Raw genomic sequence first — 19365 nt, 5'->3', positions numbered from 1 at the left:
GTGCTCAACTCTGGAGCCGGAAGTAAGTGAGAAGGACCATAGCTCCGGAAGCTGAGAGCAGAGGGTGACTTCCTTGAGGGAAATGTGGTTCTGTTCCCTGACGATGCTGCCCATCAGGCCCAGCCCCGGTGCACGGCAATAATGAAAACCATCAATGAAGTATCTCTACGCTTTTCTCATTGCGGCAACTACGACAGTTTTGGAAGAACCACAGAGGGGCGGGACTGACTGATCGGCTCATAGACGAAATCACGTTTGGACTTCAAACAGTGAGAGCGTTTTCTGGGAGGTTGAGGGCAGATCGGAGTTGGAGTTGTTGCTTTTTCTGGTTTTGGACACAAGCTTTGCCACAGTTGGCCGTGTGACTTCGGGCTGGTTACTACAGCTCCCCTTGCCCCAGTTTCCCTGTCTATGAAACGGGTATAGTTACAGTGCCCAGTTCACGGGGTTGTCGTGAGGATGACATGACTTCGTGGACATCGTCCCAGACAGCCGTGTCTGTCTATCACAGTCTCTGTTACGGCGACTCAGCGCCCCCTCAGTGCCCCGGCAGGAAGCCCCGGCAGGTGGCGCAGAAGGCCCAGGAGAAGGAGGGACACGTCCTAACGCATCTGGCAAGCGAGGATCCTCTTTTCCTGGGAGCTCACAGGAAAGCGAAGGGCCAGAGCCAGGGGTAAGGTGCGGAATCAAATACGGAACTTTGCAAGAATGTGCACGGCATCCTCCTTCCGGGGCCATGCCCGTCGTCTTCTCGGTGTCGCTCCACTGTTAGTGCACGTGCTGCCGAAGCGCCCCCTGGAGGGCGAGCAAGGTAGGGAGACCTAAGAAGATACTGTGTTCCTCACTCTTGGCAAAGCGCCTGGCACTCAATGAATGTTTGTTGAGTGGATGAGTGTCTGTGGGTGTGCAGAGGGAGACCTGAAATACCTCTGCGTGTCCTGGTCTCGCGGGGCGGGGCTGGCGGCGCCGGAGTTCAGATGGGGTTTGCGCTTTCTGTAAGTGGCGCCTTGGCAAAAAGCTGTCTGACTGTGTGCTGCAGCCGTAGTGCGTTTTCAGAGTTTCCCCCCGGGAGCTTGCAGGTGTTCTGTCCCCTTCCTGATTTGGGGAGTGCAGGTGCCAGATGTGTGCGTGGAGAAGAGGGATGTTTAGCTAGGAAAAAAAAAAAAACCCCATTACGGGTATTTTGGGACCCGACTGCCAGATTGGAAATGCTTGGGTGACCTTTTTCTAAGTGAAAACCCGGCAAAATAATTCGTGTTTCAGAGTGAGCATGTGGTAGGGGTAGCCTGCCTTCCTAACGCGTTTCTGTATTTTTAGATGTTTCTAGACAAGGACTGCGGACGCTTCCAAAGCCGTCAGGCAGGAATGGATGGGCGCAGGGACAAGGGCTGGGGCAGCCTGCTGTTCCTCCTGCCATGGGGCGTGGGGTGTGTGCAGCTGCTGCTGCCACTGCCGCTCCACGTGAGTTTGTCCTGGCTGCATGTCCGAGACGGGTGCCTAGCTCAGCTCAGAGCCCACGACCCTAGGTTCCGCCGGGTTGAAGTCCAGGTGACCAGGTCCAGCATGGTTGTCCCATACTTCTGCAAGGACAGATCGGTGGTGGTCTGTGCAGGGCCGAGCAAGCCCCTGCGTGTGTTTCAGAGAGGCTGTTGAGGACATTCAGGGGGGTGAGTGAGTGGCCAGTTCTGGGCGGGAACGCGGCGGGCAGGGGTGCGTGCTCTGCTGCAGGACACGGTCGGTGACTGCCCTGTCACACACCGGGGTCTGTTGTCCTCACTCGTGATGGCGCCTGGAGGTAGACGCTGGCTCAGCGGTTTCAGGGCTCCATTCTCCACAGCTCTCTTGACCTTGCTCTCCTGTGGGCTCACTGGTGGCCACGTGGTGGCGGCCGCTCCACACGCCACATCTACAGCAGGGAGGAGGTGGAAGCCACTGGGACTTGCTCCCCTTTGTGAGGAAAGACACCCCTTTCTTCACAAATGTCCCCCAGTGGAATGGTGATTGTGCCTCGGTGGCTGGAGCTGGGGCACGTGCTTGACCATAGCTGCAAGGGAGGCTGGGAGATTAGGGTAAAGGTTTGCATGATTGATCATCTTGAGCATGTGGTTCCCCTTTCCCCCACCCCAAGGAAGAGGTTGCAGCCTGAGTTCTCCAGAAGCAGGCGCTGAGATGGGGCTGGGCACACAGGGTGTGTGTTGGGGGTCAGGACTGGCTGGGTGGCAAGGCCCTCATGTGGCAGCTGTCATGAGATTGGCTTGATTCCATGTTCAGGTCAGTGCCTTGGGGGTCACCAATGGCTGAGGACAACGTGTGACCACCAGGGGGCGGTGCTTGCCGTCCCACCCCTCGGGCGCTGCTGTGCAGCTTCGGGACTCAGGAAGGAAAAACTATTGTCCCCTGAGGTTGCTGAGACCCACGGTCAGGACGGACTCCTCTCTGTGGGATCGCCACAGAGGAGCAAGACTGTCATGCTGGTCTTGCTGCTGCATCGCGGCTCACAGGCACCTCCGGGCACGTGGGCATTTTATCATCTCGGCAAGAAGAAGGGAGAGGACAGGACAGTGAAGAGAGACAACACTCAGATCACTTTTACCAGTGTGTTGGTATAATTGTCTTACCCTAGCATTAGTTATTATTGCTAATCTCTCCCTGTGCCTGACTTATAAATGAAACTTTATTATAGTTATGTATGTGCCTAAATATAAGAAGAAAACAGTATACACAAGGTTAGGTACTTCCCAGTTTCAGGCACCCACTGGGGGTCTTGGAAAGTGTCCCCCGTGATTAAGGGGGGGCTACTGTAGATGGATTTTTGGGGCTGAATTTTTTCTCACTGTTTTAATGTATATTTAAACACGCAGCTGTTGCGTGTACCTTTTTACCCCGTTGTCTTTCCATGTGTGATATTATGAACATTTTCCAATTCATTAAACAAATATTCTTTGGAAATAACACCTCTGACAATTCCGGGGCAGCAAAGACACAGGCTGTTGTGCTCTGCACGGTGTCTTCGAGGCTCAGGGCCTGGTGTGTGGTGGACGCCCAAGTGATTTGGGGACAGACAAGGAATTCAAGTGGGAACAGACCCTGGTGACCGGGTTCTCTGCCCGTGGGCGCTGCCGCTGCCGTCAGCTGTGTGTGCAGTGTTGTGGCGGGGGCCCCCTCGGGGGAAACCCTGGTCCACACGCTCAGCTCATTTCTCACCCCTGTAGAAGTGGCTTCACCGAGTTGCGAAGACTCACAATGTAAAGGTTCTGGGTGTTGACCAAAAAACTCCCTGCTAAATAAATACATCACACCAGTCTGTGCTCTGATCGGCAACGCCGACATGTGCCCACTCACCACGTTCCGGCTGCTGCTGAAGTCGCCATTTAGGAAAAAGGTTCTTGCTAGGGCTAAATTATGTCTTGTTTTTGTTTTGGTGAATGTATCTTTGATTGCTGGTAAAGTTCAGTAGGGATTTTTAGGTGTGTGTGTGTGTGTGTGTGTTTTAGCATGCCCACTGATCATTGTATCTCTTCTTTAGAAAGCAGGACTGTTTCGGTCTTTTGTCCATTTTTCTGTGGGTTACAGCAGCCTATTTTAACTGGAGAGCTGGGTTTGGGTCATCTTTGGTTTGTCATAGAATACCCTTGCTCATCGCGCTGGTAAAAAATATAAACATCACAGAATAGAGAAATAAACTCAACTTAGTGTAAAGCAGGTTCTTTCTGAAACCCACTGAAGGGGTTAAGCCACCGACATACTTGATTACAGCTCTTGAATTCCTGGAAGGATGTTGGGGGAAACGACAAATAATTTTTTTCCCTGTAATATGGCGCCATCTAGTGGTTTTTGAAGATAGTGCAGAAAAAACCCTCTGTGTTTGGGATTAAAATGTAGTTTATTTAACTTTCCCTGTGTGTAGTACAGGCTACCTGATTCTTGATACAACGCCCCCCGCTGCATTCTCTGTCTTTTACGTTAACCCTTTACATTGTAGTCAGAGTTACTGTTCTAAAGTTGCAGATCTGTGTCGGTTCTCAGTTGGAACCCATTCAATAGCTCATCATTGCTCTTACCAGAAAGCTTCATCCTGGGGTTTTCCATGATCTAGATCAGGGGTTGGCAAACCCTTTCTGCAAAGGGTCGGACTGTAAATACTTTGCGTTTTCAGGGCACACGGGCTTTGTTGTGACTTCTCAGCTCTGCCGCGGGGCTGTGGGTTGCCTGTGGACCACGGACTTGCCCTCCTCAACCTTTCGGAAGTGCATGGCGCTGCCTAATCAGCTGTTCAAAGATCTGGTGGCCTCATTCAGTCACGAGCCAGAGAAGGGTAATGAGCTGGTTTTGGGCTAAAAAAACAACAAAAAATCATGCGACCCTTGGAGACTTATCTAGGTTACCATCACACCGGAGTTCCTCAGACGCTAAGCTTTGCCCGCTCTTCTCTGCATGTCTTCCCGCAGATGCACTGGCCCGCGTGGCATGCAGACCACGTGCAGTGGGGGCCGGCTGACCTGACATCCCCACACCGAAAGGGCAGAACTCCGTGCGCCACTTCCCGGTTACGCGGAGTCCTACTGAGGCCTCCATTGGATTCACCGAGCGCAGCGCCACGCTTTCTCTGGAGCTTGGGGATTCATTCCTCTTAGACGCAGACACGTTCATAGTGGGTGTTCTTCGCTATGAAGGAAACCCAGACTTCTGTGGGGGGCAGTCTAGTGCCTGGCAACAGACAAACCCTCCACCTTCCGGTGTCCTTCCAGTCCTCGAAATCACCCTGTTTTCGGGGAGCTGAGCAGCTGACTACATGAGGTGGGGTCTGGTGCCCACTTCTGGCCCAGGCACTTCTTCGCATCCCCAGGAACGGAGGAAACCGGGGGAGCACAGATTTTTCAGTACTGATGGGAGCTGCGGGTGAATTTGGTGGAGACAGTTGGTGGAGACAGGTAGCTGGCTGCCCGCTTGGCCAGGCCCTGGCCCCCGAGTGTTTGAATCATGCGGGTGTGCTTCCTAAGCAAGGAGGGGTTTTGCCCAAGTGGAAACACCAGCCGCATCCCTGCCGCCCTTCCTGCTCCAGGGCTGGCTCCTAGCTCTTTGGACTAAGTAGACCACCTCTAAAGGCTTCCTACAAAAAAAAGGAGGGCGGGGGAGGGGCGCATGTTTTTGTTGCTCTTTTATCAGTGCAAGAATGGAAGTGAGCCTGGTCGGTTGTGTGCAGAAGGACTCGGGAGATAACCCGCGTTTTCTCACGTCCTAAGGGCTTCGTGCTCCTCATTAACGTGTGGAAGCCAGGAGCCCAGGCTGGGGACTGAGTTGCTGGTCTGAGATGGTTTCGGAGACCGTTAGGAAGCCCTTGCCTGCTACTGGTAATGGAGAGCTGGGGGAGGGTGACCCTGGGCCTTGGACCCAAATTCCGTCTGTGGACAGTAACGCCCGCGCCCCCGCAGACCGAGAGGACACGGAGGCCGGATGCGCCTCGAGGAGCCACAGCGCCGCCTGGTGACGGAGGAGGGACAGGGACGCGAGCCCCAAACCCTCTCCAATCCCCTTTCATCTCGGTTATCCGACTGGCTCTCACCGCGGAATGTCATGGGTTCTTCCGTTCATCTTTCCGGTGCAACTACAGTGGCAACTAGAACGCCAGTTCCTATTGTTATAATAGTGCCCTTCATTTCCCTCGTACAGTTAGGAGGAAAGTGTTACCGTTCTTGCATCCGTGTCTCCATCAAATGTTCGAAAACCAAAAATAGAAGCAGAGGGCCCGGTTTTTCGGTAAAAACAAATGGTAGGGAGCATGTTTTTTTACTGAGGGGGAGACTGTTCCTTCGTGGTTAAGATGAGCAGCAAAATAGAATATAAACACATTTAGAGGTAGGTACACGACGGAGTAGAAAGTGTTTGTCATCTTACTGCTTACGGGTCCCTCACGGTACCGGACCTGCTGGCTTGTCCACCTCCGCGGGCTGGGCTGGGGCGAGTGCGGCGGCAAGTCTATTCATGAAGGTCCGTTGTTCACTCCCCGCGGTGCTGAGAGACGCCGAGGTCCGCTCCGATCGTTCGCTGTGATAAGCAGCGACACAGTGAATGTTCTTGTACGTGTCATCTTGCGTTTTCTGTCTATTATTAGTTTCTATTTTAATGCCTTTCAAACCCAGCAAAGTAGGGAGACTAGTCCTGTAATAAATACCTGTATTCCCGTCTCCTATGTTGATAATTATTCATATTTGCCGGACTTGTTTCATCTATATTTTTTGTCAAATCTAAAGTGAATCAGACACCATAGCACCTTGCCCCTCAATAGCTTGTATGCATTTCTAACAGTGACATGGCATCCCACACAACAGGTTTCTCGTCCCTTCTAAGGACCTTAGCGACAGCTCCCGGATGCCTCCTAAAGTCCTGCTCACAGTCCAGTTTCCTGGTCGTCTCCGGAACGGTTTTCAGAGCAGAATCCAATCAAGAGTCCCCAGTGTACCTTAACTTTGGTGGTTATATTTTGTCCTTAAGTCCCTTTTAATCTAGGATAGTAACATTGCCTGCCCCCACCCCTCTTTTTTTCCCCAATGACATCTTTTTTTAAAGGTTTATTTTTTAAGATTTTATTTATTTATTTTTAGAGAGGGAAGGGAGGGAGGGAGGGAGAGAGAGAGAGAGAGAGAAACATCAATGTGCGGTTTTTAGGGGCTGTGGCCTGCAACCCAGGCATGTGCCCTGACTGGGAATCAAACCTGTGATGCTTTGGTTCGCAGTTCGTGCTCAATCCATTGAGCTATGCCAGCCAGGGCCCAATGACATTACCTTAAAGATACAAGACTGGCATCCCACAGAATGTCTGACCTTTTTTGGATTTGGGATTGCTTCTTACTGATGAAGTTCTGCCATCACCTACATTTTCTGTAAGCTGAGGGTTATGTCCTAAGGCTTAAATGGATCCAGGATAAACATCTTGGCAAGAATATCTGTAGCTGGCCCTGGCTGGTGTGACTCAGTGGACTGAACGCCGGCCTGCAAACCAAAGGGTCACCGGTTCGATCCCCAGTCAGGGCACGTGCCTGGGTGGTGGGCCAGGTCCCTGGTAGGGGGTTCACGAGAAGCAACCACACAGTGATGTTTCTCTCTCTCTCTCTTCCTCCTTTCCTTCCCCTCTCTCTAAAGATAAATAAAATCTAAAAAAACCCAAAGAGTATCTGCAGCTGTACCAAGTGTGCACACAGCAGGAAACTGGTGACACCTGGCTGTCCCGTGTTAGAGATGCTGACGTCAATCGCTGGGTGGAGAGTGGGGTGGCCCCGTGCCTGCCCTGCCAGGCCCCACGCCTCCCTCCCTCTGCAAACAGAGACTGGTCTGTGGTGGACGTGTTGGCGCCACGCCCGTGTCCGGTTCCCTGTCGTTCATGCTGGTCGCTGGCTCTGGTGTCCGTCACTGTTTTATCTGGGGGTGCCCACTGCTGGTGGACAACCCCCACCCCATCTTCTACATGGATCGGCTGGCGCCCTTCTTTAAAAACATTCTTCCTTTGTTTACTGGGGCTTTGGGTTACTCTAAATTGCAGTTTCTGCTAGAAATGTGGGATAGATGCTTAGCTGTTTCCCAGTAATTACCGCTTTTTGGAGTCTGGAGATGGGACTGTTGGCACCTCAGTGATGGCAGAGAAGTTTGAGCTTTGTTCTGTTGGGGCCCCTCTTGTCTATCAATATAGAATCACGGATTTTTAATAGATGTACTCTGTTTCTGTTCTCGACGCACCTCAGCTTTGGCCCCTGGGCACCCTGTCGGGTTGGCTTGTATATCTTTTGGACGTGAACTCAACGCTCATGGGCTCTTTCCTTGCTTCCTGGCACAACAGTATTCCCTAGGCCGTACTTAGCTTCCTGTGCAAAAGTGAAGACGGGTGAGTCAGTTCTGAAAGTCAGGATTATTGGATTATGTACAGTTCACATTTTTTAAAAAGCATCAAATGGCTCCCCCACACAGAACCAGCTTGCTGCTCCAGCCGCCTCATGAGAGACCAAGTCTCTTCACTTCTGGCAGCTCTTGAGATGACCGAACTTGCATAATTCTTCTAGTCAAGTGGGTTACAACGGTATTTGATTGGTGCTTTACTTTCCTTTTTCCCATTGAGCATATTTTAACATATTTATTTACCCTTTGAAGTTTTCGTCCTTTTGCTGCTTCCTTACATCCTTTACCTATTTCTAAACAGGTGACTCTCGTTTGGTTTTTGCCTTTTCCCTTTTATCAGGTGACGGGAAGTAAGCTCCCACACCTGATCTTTATTCCCAGGCCTTACCACAGAGAGCTTGTTCTCCATGATCCCCACTGGGGGGCACTGTTCACCCGTGTAAAGAACAGCGGGTCCTCATCCCCGGGGAACGGAGCAGGCGGTTTGTGCTTACAACTGAGGGAGAGCCAGCTGGCCTGCCTTCCACTTGCCTGGGCATCAGATGCTCAAAAAGACAACCTCATTCCGTAAGCAATTCAGCCACCTGTGTTTTTTTTTAAAAAAATAAAACTCAGACTAAAATCAGGTCAAATGGCAGTAGGCTTCCCTCTTGGACCTTTTCTGTCTCTAGAAAATCTTTTTCGTCTCTAGAAAATCTTTCTCATCTAAAAGGAGGGCGGGCCAAGGAATGAAAAGCAGCCATGTGAAGGACCTTCCAACAGATCCGCCCAGAGACGAAGACTCCTTCAGCTTCCGGAGGAGGAAATGCTTTCTTTTGCGGAGAAACTGGCTGAGACTCCAGCGTGCACCTGGCCTTGGCGGGAGCGTGGGCGTGGCACCCAGTCCGAGTTTTCTCCGAGCCGCCTGTTTCCCCCCCGCAGGCGCTTTGCCTTTTTGCCTTTCTGATGTTCATGGGAGAAAGTCCACCAAGTGAATTATATCAATTAAAACCTAATCCTTTATAGGAGTTGGTCTCTATTTAAAAAAAAAAACACACCTTTTTTGCATAATAGGCACATAACAGTGCCCCAATCATGGGCCGACAGCTCAGATTCTCACATGCTGAGCGCACCCACGCCAGGGACACCGACACCAGGGGACGGAATGCGGTCGGCCCCAAACCCCCTCGTATGCCGCCCTCTGGCCGCCCTGTCCCCAGTCCCACCCAAAGTAACTGCTGTCTTGACTTCTCTTCCCAGACTTTAGCCTGTCTTTGCACGTTGTGTTAACGGGCACACACAGTTTGGAGACTGGCTTCTTTCTCTCGATACTATGTAAAATTGATCCGTATTTTTGAGCATGGTGGTAATACCTTTTCACCGTAGTGTAATATTCCACCGTGTGGCTATGTGACGATTTACTGTGTTACTGATGCGCACTTGGGAAGTTTTTAGCTTTCTTGCCGTCACAAGGAGCACCGTAATGAGCATTCTAGGGCATGTCTTTTGGGGAACATACATAGAACCCCGGGGTGAGTATAGTGGGGAGTACAGTATGGGGGTCTGTTCATGAGGGTCAGTACTTCAGTGTGGGGATGTCGGGGGTGAAATGCTCTGCCTTCCCGAGAAATTGAGGAAGTGGAGCATTTGTAACAGAAAGTGCAGGTGGGGAAAGGAGTCCCTGGGCATCACACAGTTCTCAGCTCACGGACTTCCATTCGGAGAAAACCGAAGTGAGTTGTACTCTGGTGGGGTACAAAAGAGTCCTCCCCCCTCCGCGCGGCCACCTTACTGTAAACATAGAGAAGAAACACAGTGTACTTTTCCTCCTTCTTCATTTTCAAAGCAGTAATTGTCATTTCATTCTGATGATAGAAGTGGTCCATGACTATTATAAAATTTCAAGTAACGTGCAGTTCAATAGAACCTTGGCAAGACGTGTTCCGAGACATCACCAGTGGTGACGGAGCCCAGCCGATCACTGAATCTCTTCTCCTCTCCGCTCTCAAGTGTCCTGTGGAGCCAAAAGAATTTCCCCTTTTTCGGGAGCAGGGGAATGTGGAGGGGTGGGCCACACCAGCCCGCGGAAGAGGCGGTGGCTCTATCTGAAGCTGGGAAGGGCCCGGTGCCACGGGAAACTCCCCCGGCCCCGTTTACTGCATCCGGCTGGCGAGGTGCGTGTCAGGGTTCCAACGACGAGATTCCCAATTCCTGGCAGAGCGAGGGGAATCGGAAGCCCAGAATCTTCCCTGGAGTTATTTCCACCGGAGCAGGCACCGGCCACCAGGTGGCGCCCGCGTCGGCCGGCTCTGGACGGCTCTGGACGGCTCTGGCCAGGAGCCTGGCTGGGGAGCTCAGGTGGGCTGGCTGCCCCGGAGCCCACGGTGGTCATTACCTGCCATCACTCCAGCCCGCATTTGATGTTGTTAGGCTCTAAGATTCCACTAAAAATATCCCCCTCCTCACATCAGGGGAGGTCATAGGGTGTTAATCAAGGCGCCACCGGAAACCATAGCCCCAGGTCAGCCACACACCACGTCGCTGCTCCCCTGGAGGTGGGCGCTGATTATTCCAGAAGTCTCTCTGAGCCTAGAAGGAGCCAGGCGTTTTCTCCCCAAGGCTCCCCTGACTTGGGAGGGTGTGGCTTCGGTGGGGAGAGAACTGTGGGGGGTGGGGTGGGGGTGGGGGTGGGGAAATGGGGGTGGGGGGAGTTGCCAGCAACCAAGAGAGATTGTGGGGCACCAACTGGGGCGCGGAGGGGTCTGGGTGTTGGTAGCACCGGGTGTGTGACGGGAAACGGATCCACCCTCCAGGGGCTGCTGGGGCCACGGGGACACAGAACATGCACGACAATGTAAATGGGCGCGGCTTCGTCATTGCACCGGGGGGGGGGGGGGGGGGCGTCCCTTGGGGAGGCTGGGTTCCACGGGCGGAGCGAGTTCAGGAAGGCGTCTCGGAGGAGGGAGCCTTCAAGGCTGTGGAATCCCAGTCTCAGGCGCAGTGCGGCGCATGCACCGTTGGACCGCAGGTGGCGGTGCAGCGCCGGCCCCTCACCACCCGCGTACACAGAGCGGAACAGCTTCCGCTGGCCCTCCTGGGGGGCCTGCAGGACTCGGACTACTGACTCCCAGGGCCTGTCCCCGGTGGGGTCCAGGGGTAAAGATGTAACCCCCAGAAACCCGGGGTGTCTCTGGGGCTCCGCTGCAACAGAGAGCGAATCCCAGAAGTGCACTCACGGCCCCACGAAGCAGGAGGCGTTCGTGTGCAAGCGCAGCGGGAGGAGAAGTGAAAGGGCACGGGTTCACAGGTCCCACCCAGCGCGCCCTCTGCAAGTTCTCGCCTCCACTCGCTCCCCTTCTGGTTCCGCCCAAGTCCCGCGGAGCCTCCCGCGGCCGCAGCCCCGGATACGGTCCCTGGGACTGGCCAGTCTGGGCCTCTCTCTTTCTGTCTCTCTCTCGTTCTGCCTGCTCTTTCTCCGGGTGTTGTCAGGTGAACGCCCCGTCCACCCTGCCCCTCCCTCCTCTGGGGCGCGGAGGGGAGTGAAGAGGCCGGAACCACATGTGTGTGGTCCCTTTGGGCGTCACCGGAGAGATGCGAATGAAGAATGGGATTTGTATCAATTACATCTCGATGCTAAGCTACGCTTCTTCGAGTCGACACTGTTCTGAGGCCGAACCGTGTGTGCTCCAAGGCTCATGAGGAACCGGATGAGAAGACCATCTGACGAGGACTCCACGTGGTACCCCCCCCCCCCCCCCCAACTCTGTGCCTACGTGAAGGCGCGTGCAATTCGGGGGTCCCGGACCCTGGGAGGCGGCCTCCGCACTGCAGCTGGAGAGCCCCGGGGTCGGCGGCTCGGGCGGGCGCATGTGGGTGTTCGCGTTAGCGCTGGTGCTGGCCTCTGCCTCGGAGCCCCACGGAGCGGCCTGTGAGGACGGACAGCCTTCTCCTCCTCTCCCCGCGGCCAAGCGCCCTGTCCCCCCCCCCCCCCAACAGTCGATGGCTAGCGGAAGCGGCGGAGGGGTCCCCGGTGAGCCGGAAGTGTTGTGCCCCAGCCAACTCCTCCCACCTGGGCCATCAGAGAGGGGTCAGACAGGAGAGGACCGCCCAGGTGGGGGAGGCCCGCACTTGTGGGTGATGGGGACTGGAGAGAGAGGAGGGAGGCCCACCCCGGGTGGGGCTGGGAGAGGACGTCGGGGTGTGTCCACGGGGACAGGCGAGCAGGTCGCTTTGACGGAGATGAAAGTCATCAATGTCAAATGGGGCGAGATTGACCCTGACCTTGGATGACAAGGCCCTGATTTTGGACTTGGTCCCGAGGGCAATGGGGACGGCTGCCGCTTTCCAAATCGAGGAGCAAGGCCGGGGAGTTCTTTGGGAAGGCGAATGGACTCCTGAAACATGTTTTAGCAGAAGCAGAGGGTGGGGGACGCAGGGGAGCTGGGGGCCCCGATTCTGCCTGCAGACAGCCCCGGGGGCCATCCTGGCCTCTGCCACTCCCTGTCGCCTCGGGGTGGCTCCACCTCCCACCTGCAGAAGGGGGGCCCTCTTAGTACCTGCCTCACGGGGCTCCAGTGCGAAGCCCACAAAGTGGGAACGTCCTACAAGGCTTTGCAAATGCCTGGCGGGTGCGGCGGTCCTGGGAACTCTCAGCTGCCCTTCCTGTCAGGGGGAGTGGACAGAGGGAAGAGACCAGCCGCCTCTCCGCTCCCTCTCTCTCCTCTCTCGCTCTCTTCTCTTTCTTACTCTGCAGCACTTCCGGCCTCAGGGCCACCTGGCTCCTTCCTTCACTCTTCCTTCATTCAGCCTGGCCTCCTCCGGGCTTTGCTTGCTCACCCTTAGGCCACGGCACGCGCTTTCCGGGTCTCAGCTCAAAGCAGCCAAGGGGTGGAGTTGCCGACACATTTCAGTTCTGCCGTGTGATGTCCTTGATGTTCACCTTGATCTTCCCAAACCTGTTTCTTCCCCTTCAAGGGCAGGATCCTACTAGCATACACTTCTTAGGGTTGTTCTGAGGATTTAAAAAAATGCATATATATAGAGAGAGAGAACCTAGCGCCGTGTCTGCAGCCAAGTTCAAGGAATTCTTAGCTACCGTCTTTCTGTCCCCCTTCAGAACTACGGCGAAGGCCGTCTGTCACATCTGGGAGGTCCTCCTCCCTAGTCCTGTCTTCGCCCAGTGAAACACCATCTGTCTTTGAACCAGGGAACATCTTCTCCTTGACGTCTGGCTCCTTCTCTCGCTGAGCGCTCTCTTCCTCCGTTAGCGTGCATTGTCTCTACGCCCGTGTTCGCCTGCTACAGCTGCTGTAACAGACTACCAGGGCCGGGGTGGACCAAGCCCTTGAGACTCGTCTCTCGCAGTTCCAGAGGCTGGAAGTTCAAGAGCAGGGCTCCTCCTTGGCTCGCAGATGGCCGCTGTCTTGCTGTGTCCTCACGCAGCCTTTTCTCCAGGCGTGTGCATCCCTGGTACCCGCCTCTTCCCATGAGGAGGACCCCAGGCCTGTTAGACGAGGGGCCCACCCTTGGGACTCCATTTACCCTTTGTTACCTGTGCGTGGGCCCTGTCTCCAAATACAGTCCCTTTGGGCTTCGGGGCTTCAGGACAGGAACCTGGGCGAGGAGCAAAATTCAGTCCATACTAAACACTCATTCAGCCCTCATCCGACCTCACCTTGCTTTGTGGTCCTTTGGGGGCTCAGCCCTGTGACTCAGGTGGCTGTGCTGCGTTAGGTAAATATGGACCATTCCTCCCCTCCCTCCCCGTGGGTAGCATGCATTCATTCCCTTGCCCTTGGTTTGGGTTTCGGCTGCCTGGTTTTGGCCAACGGGAGGCCAGGATGTGAGCAGTCCTGAAAGGTGCTTTGGGGTGTTACAGCTGCCGTCTGGAGCTCGTGCCCACCTCCAGGAGCAGACGCACCCCTGTAGCGCCCTGGGTGTGTGTGTGGGTGGGTGACAGACACAGGGAGCAGACCCGGCCCCCCTGCAGCCCAAACCCAGGCCCAGCGGAGCCCCGGCTGACCCGCCGGCACGGGCACAAGCCCGTGGTTGGACACCCCTGGGGTTCTCGGAGGCGGTTTGTTACGCAGCCTCGGCAGGGTCACAGCCGGTGGACGCGATGGCACGTGTTTTCCAGTGCGTCCCGTGCTCCGGAACCCGGGCAAACGCTCTGTGCGCCTCACCTGGTCTGGCTGCTGCGAGGCGCCTGTGACACGGACGTGCCTGCTGCTCCCGTCGAGCAGGTGGGGAGACGGAGTCAAGGAGGTCCCCCAGGGCCGGGCAGCCGGCGGGTGGCAGGGCCAGGGTCTGATGCTGGTGTCCTGGGGCCCCCACACTGCGAGCTTCAGGAGGCCCGAAGCGGCAGGTGCTGTTTTCAAAGCCCGGACTGGATCCCCTGGTTTCTGGCTTCCTGGGAATGGGCTCTTCTATCCCATGGAAGCCTGCTCTGTGTTGCATCCTCCCCATCCACCTTGGGGTCCGGCACGTGGGTCCAGGAGCTCTTTTTGCAAATGGTCTGGACCCAGCTCCACGGACTGGCTTTCTGCCTGAGACACTGTTGCCGCCGGACGCGTCCTGCTGGCCTTGCATTCTGGCCGGGCCAGGTCATTTGTCCTCCGGGATGAGCTTCCCAGCCCCCCACCCGTCACGGCTTCCGGGAACTCCGTCCCACCGCGGGCCCTGCCTCGCCCACCTAGCCGAAGGCGCAGCACGAAGTTTTATCTTCGTCCTTTTTCCCCCCACCTCGGCTCCTTTTTCCATTTGCCGATTCTGGGTTTGGGAGGGGAGGGTCATGCAGATGAAATCAATTAATAGAGGATTTGCAGAATCGCAAGTGTAGTTATTAAAGGATGGTGTAATTAACGTCTTCACACTAATTGAAAATTTTCGCTTAGAAGGAGCAGTCGAGTGTCTCCTCGCTCAAACGGTGTTTGCGCACAAAGCGGCCCTCCTGGGAGATCCTTCCATGTGCAGCCGTGGACCCGAGACCTTCGCGGCTGCGGGACTCGGGGAAAGAATGGAGTCATTTCTCCCCGCTGTGTCCCCGGAGTTAGACAGCTTCCCGCCCTGGGCCGTGCTGCGGCTCAGGTCACAGAGCTAGGTCGGGGACCGAGGGCCAGAGGAAGGAGCGTCAGGCTCCAGGCGCCTTTGGTGGGGAGAGCGAGGGCGTCTCACGCTGCTTCCTCCAGCGCTGGCTGTGCCCTCGTTTCCGTGGGCAGGGGTGGGGGCTGCCTCTCCTTCCCCCTGCCCAGGCCCTGGGCGTGGGGCTCTCACGCCCTCAGGCTCCAGCGATGCTCAGATCTGTCCAAAGGACCGCACTTCCTCGCCCCAGGAGGTCGTTGGTGCAGGAGTGAGCATGTGACCCCCGCCCCGCCCCCCAAGCGCACCAGGGAGGTGCAGTCTGAGGTCTCTGCTGGGCCACCAAGCACGAGAAGCTCAGTTTCCTTTCAGATCGAGAAGCCGCTGGGACGCGGCCGAGACCTCGTGGTTGCCCTTTGCCGTTGGGAAGGAAAAGTGGGCACCGCAGGCAGGAGGGTCAAGGGGCACAGGTCATGGGAGCCATGTGAGGGCCTGATCGGCCTCTGCCCGAATGGCTTCTGCCCCTGACCTTTCCCACTGTGTGTGCCAACGTCTTCGTGGAGGATCTTCCTCTCTGTACTCGGGTCGGGCTGGAGTCTGCCCTTTCCAGCTCCAGAGCCTGTCTAATGCCGCAATTACAAAAGAAAGTGTCGCCTCTGGGTGACAGCGGAGGCAGGTCATGCTGATCATCACAGGGGGCGGCATGCGTGAGGCCGGCGGCCTCTGGAGCTGGGGGCGTGGCTGGTTTTAGAAACCCAGAGGGCACGGACTTTTACTAGGGGGCTTTTGGCCTGGACTCCGGGATTCTTGGGGTGAATCCCCCTTTTTATGAAGGGTAACAGCCTTGGACCCTTCCCCCTGCAGACAGATTCTGACGGCCAGCCGAAGAGCCATGGTCTTGGGTCCTGTGAAGGTTTGGGGGGGCTTGAAGCTCAGTGCTGTCACCCTCAGGGACGTGGCTTGGGAACAAGAAACGGCCCTCTGCGGCCCACGGGGTCCTCGCCGGTGAAGTGGACGCAGGTACCATTTCTCCTGCAGGACGCCGTGCCGAGGGTCCACGGCCCGTGCTTACGAGGTGCTGAACTTGATGCTTGGCCCGGGCGGCGTGCTCAACCCGCTGGCCGCGGCCGCCGCAGGCCGGCTTGGCACGGGCGACCGTATTTCACGGAGCCCCGGGACAGTCGTGCGTGAGTTCTGACCGCCGGGGGTCTCAGCCCATCAGGGTGAGGACTTCTGGGAAAGGAGCGTGGTCTGTCAATCTGCCTGTGGTACCCGCCCGCTTAGTCACACCCCTCATACGGAAGTCAGTCTTATTTCACGACGAGAAGAACACGGGTGGACGCCCACGTTGCTCTGGCACCCGCATGGGGCCTGCTCTGTGACTCGCGGGCATGCCTGCTTCCAGCCGGTGGCGACGACGGCGTTCGGTTCCACCGGAGGGCGCAGGGTGCAGTGGGAAGGGGGCGGTGCGGGGCCGCAGGGCCCCTCCAGGCTGGGACTTGGGGGGGATGAAAGCGTCCCCCGGGTCCCCGCAGGCAGACGAGGGACTGATGTCCCAACACGGAGGGAAAACACCTGCAGAGACCGCGTCACTTTCCCCAGGAGCCACCGAGCACCTGTGCCACCTGTGCGAGAGGTGACACAGTCTCCGTGCTGGACTCGCTCTTAGTAACCAGCAAAGCAGATGCTGCCCCCTCCCTGCCCCCCACTGACGTGCTGCCTCGGGCTGTCTTTCTGAGCTGGCCCGATTTCCTGCGGCCGGAGTGTCTCCAACTCTTCTTGCATGACAGCAGGAGAAAGCTCCAGGTGGTTTGGGGGCGCCCACCCACCTCACTGTGGCTGACAACTGGCCATTAGTTAGTATTTGTTAGACAGGTTACTTGAAACGTTCCTTCAGACCAGAGACGCGTCCTGTCCCTTTGCACGGGTCTGGGGGTGGTTTGCAGGCCCCCCGGAAGGCCTGGCCCCTCCGTTCACACCTGGAGGCACTTCGGCACCCAGTCCCTGGACCTCTCTGAGCCTCAGTTTCCCCTTGGTAAAGCGGAGACGCTGAAAACATCTCCGTGTGCACAGGGCTGGGGCAGGCATGGAACGAACTGTGTCGTGCCTGGTACACGCCGAGGGCTCAGTCGGTGCTGGTTCTTACCGTGGCCACACCTGCCTTCCTTCACTGTCAGCGTGGACGGGCAGAAGGGACCTGGTTCCCCCCTCCCCCCCACGTGGCGGAGTTCTCACCATAGCATCCCATCAGTCGCTCCTGTTCTCCAGTCCCGTTGTCTCCGGAGACGGCGATTCGCTTTCAGAATTCGTGTTGTCTTTGCCTCGCTCCCCGGGCCCCGTGCCAATGGTGTGGCTGTCCGGTGGCTCTCTGGCTGACAACACGCCGTGGGGTTGCCGAGGAGCGCCGATGGTGAGGCAGCCGGCTGGGGAAGCTGCAAGGAACCCAGTACACACGGCCGCTGCCTCTCTCCCCGTGGCCTCCCGTGCCCTGTGAGGGGAGCACACAGCCCCAGTCTCCCGTGGCTGACTCACACGTGGAAGGAGCGAGCCATAAATATCCAGAGGCGGATGGGTTTCCAGGGAGCCCAGCACAGTGGGAAGGGGGCTGCCAGCAAAGCCAGGGCAGCGTGTGCGTGAACCTCAGTTGGCGACCTCCCCGCTTCTGCAGCCACGAGAGAGGGAGGCGCACCCGATGGGGGACGGCCAGCCTCTAAGTCCCCACGGTGGCCGGGCCGGTGCTCCGTTCCAGTGGCGGGGATGTCCCTGTGGATGGGACGTGGACACCATCAATGAGCACCGAGTTCTGGGGTGGGTTTCCAGCTGCTGGGGCTGATGACATGCCAGGGACTAGAATCTCCAGAAGGGTCTGCGGAGCTGTGACAAGCGGGCCCTTCCGTCCTGCGTTGGCCACAGATCCCCTGTGTGTGTCTGGGAGAAGGCAGGGTTCCTGTCTAGGTCTCAGTGTCTCCTTCTGTCCAAGGAGGAGCTTGGGTTCGTTCTCCAAGATGACAGCTGACACTTCTCCAGGGTTTCCCCGGTCTGTCCCTTCATACGGATCAACTCACTGAGTCTCCTGCACAGACCGCCTCCCTGTGCAGACAAGGAGAGCAAAAAGCACGCGAGGTGAGGGGCTGCCCAGTGCCGGTGGTGGAGCCGGGAGCTGAGCCCTGGCCGCCGGCTCCGGGCAACGCTATCCCAGCTGGTCTGCACGTCCCCTAGCGGCGGGACCCTGTGTCTGTGCCACCCGGGCCACTCACCACCTTTGTCCCAGGGCTGGTGTGTGCGTGGAGCGCACGTGGCTTGTAGAGTGCCCCGTTTCCCCGGGGGCCCGTCTCCGCATATGGCGGCTCTGAGGGGCGTGCTCACCCCGGCTCCAGGTGCGGGCACGGGGCTCGGGCCCAGCCACGGACAGTCCCTACGTCCCCTGGCTACAGCAATTGGTTCGGGGTGGTCAGGTCATCCCTGTTACAAACTGAAGCCAATTCCTAGGTCCTGACAGAGCTCAGGTGGCCTCAGGAAAGAGGAGCCCTCCTGCCCCGGGGGTGGCCGGTCTTGCAGGGTGTGCGCTGTGTGCTCTCTAGAGCCTTTGCAGGGAGAGAGGCTGCTTGAGAGTGAGGCGAAAAGGGAGGGAAAAAGAACAGTGGGAGGGAGGGGCGTGGGGGGGAGAGAGAGAGCGAGAGAACAGATTCCTGATGGCATCAAAAGAACCCCTGCATCAGCCATGCATCCACCGACCAGTTATTTCAGCAACAGACATTTCAAGACAGTTTCTGCTACTTGGCACCGGAAAAGTTGTCTTACATGCATCATATTGACCTTGACCTTGACCCTTGACCTTGGCTGCAGAGAGGGAGGTTGTAGGCTGGAGGCCTGACCTCTGGAGCACGTGTGGTCATCGTTCAGACTGGGGTGCCTCAGCCCCGGCCGCACGGCCCCTGGGGCCCGGTCGGTCTTTGTTGTGGGGTGTCCTGTGTTTTGTGGGGTGTTCAGCAGAACCCCTGACCTCCACCCATAAAGGCCTGTAGCACCCTGTCTCCAGGCCCGACTCAAGTTTTGGAAAATAAAGATGTTTGCGGACAAGGCCTGTCCCCCGAGGGACAGCACCGCCGCCCGGTCGAGAAACCCTGGTCTAGGTAGATCAGACCCGTCTGCCTTTCTTTTTCCTTCTTCTTTTTTAAGATTTTATTTACTTATTTTTAGAGAGGGAAGGGAGGGAGAGAGAGAGAGAGAGAGAGAGAGAGAGAGAGAGAGAGAGAGAGAAACATCAATGTGCAGTTGCTGGGGGTCATGGCCTGCAACCCAGGCATGTGCCCTGACTGGGAATCAAACCTGCGACACATACCTGTCTGCTTTTCAAGTGTGCTGAGTGGGTCTCGCGTTTTCAGTAGGAGTTGGGAACGTGCTTGGCAGGGGAAGTCGAGA

The sequence above is a fragment of the Phyllostomus discolor genome, chromosome 9 (assembly GCF_004126475.2).
Source record: "Phyllostomus discolor isolate MPI-MPIP mPhyDis1 chromosome 9, mPhyDis1.pri.v3, whole genome shotgun sequence".
NCBI classification, from domain to species: Eukaryota; Metazoa; Chordata; class Mammalia; order Chiroptera; family Phyllostomidae; genus Phyllostomus; species Phyllostomus discolor.
This window is presented reverse-complemented; position numbering follows the sequence as displayed.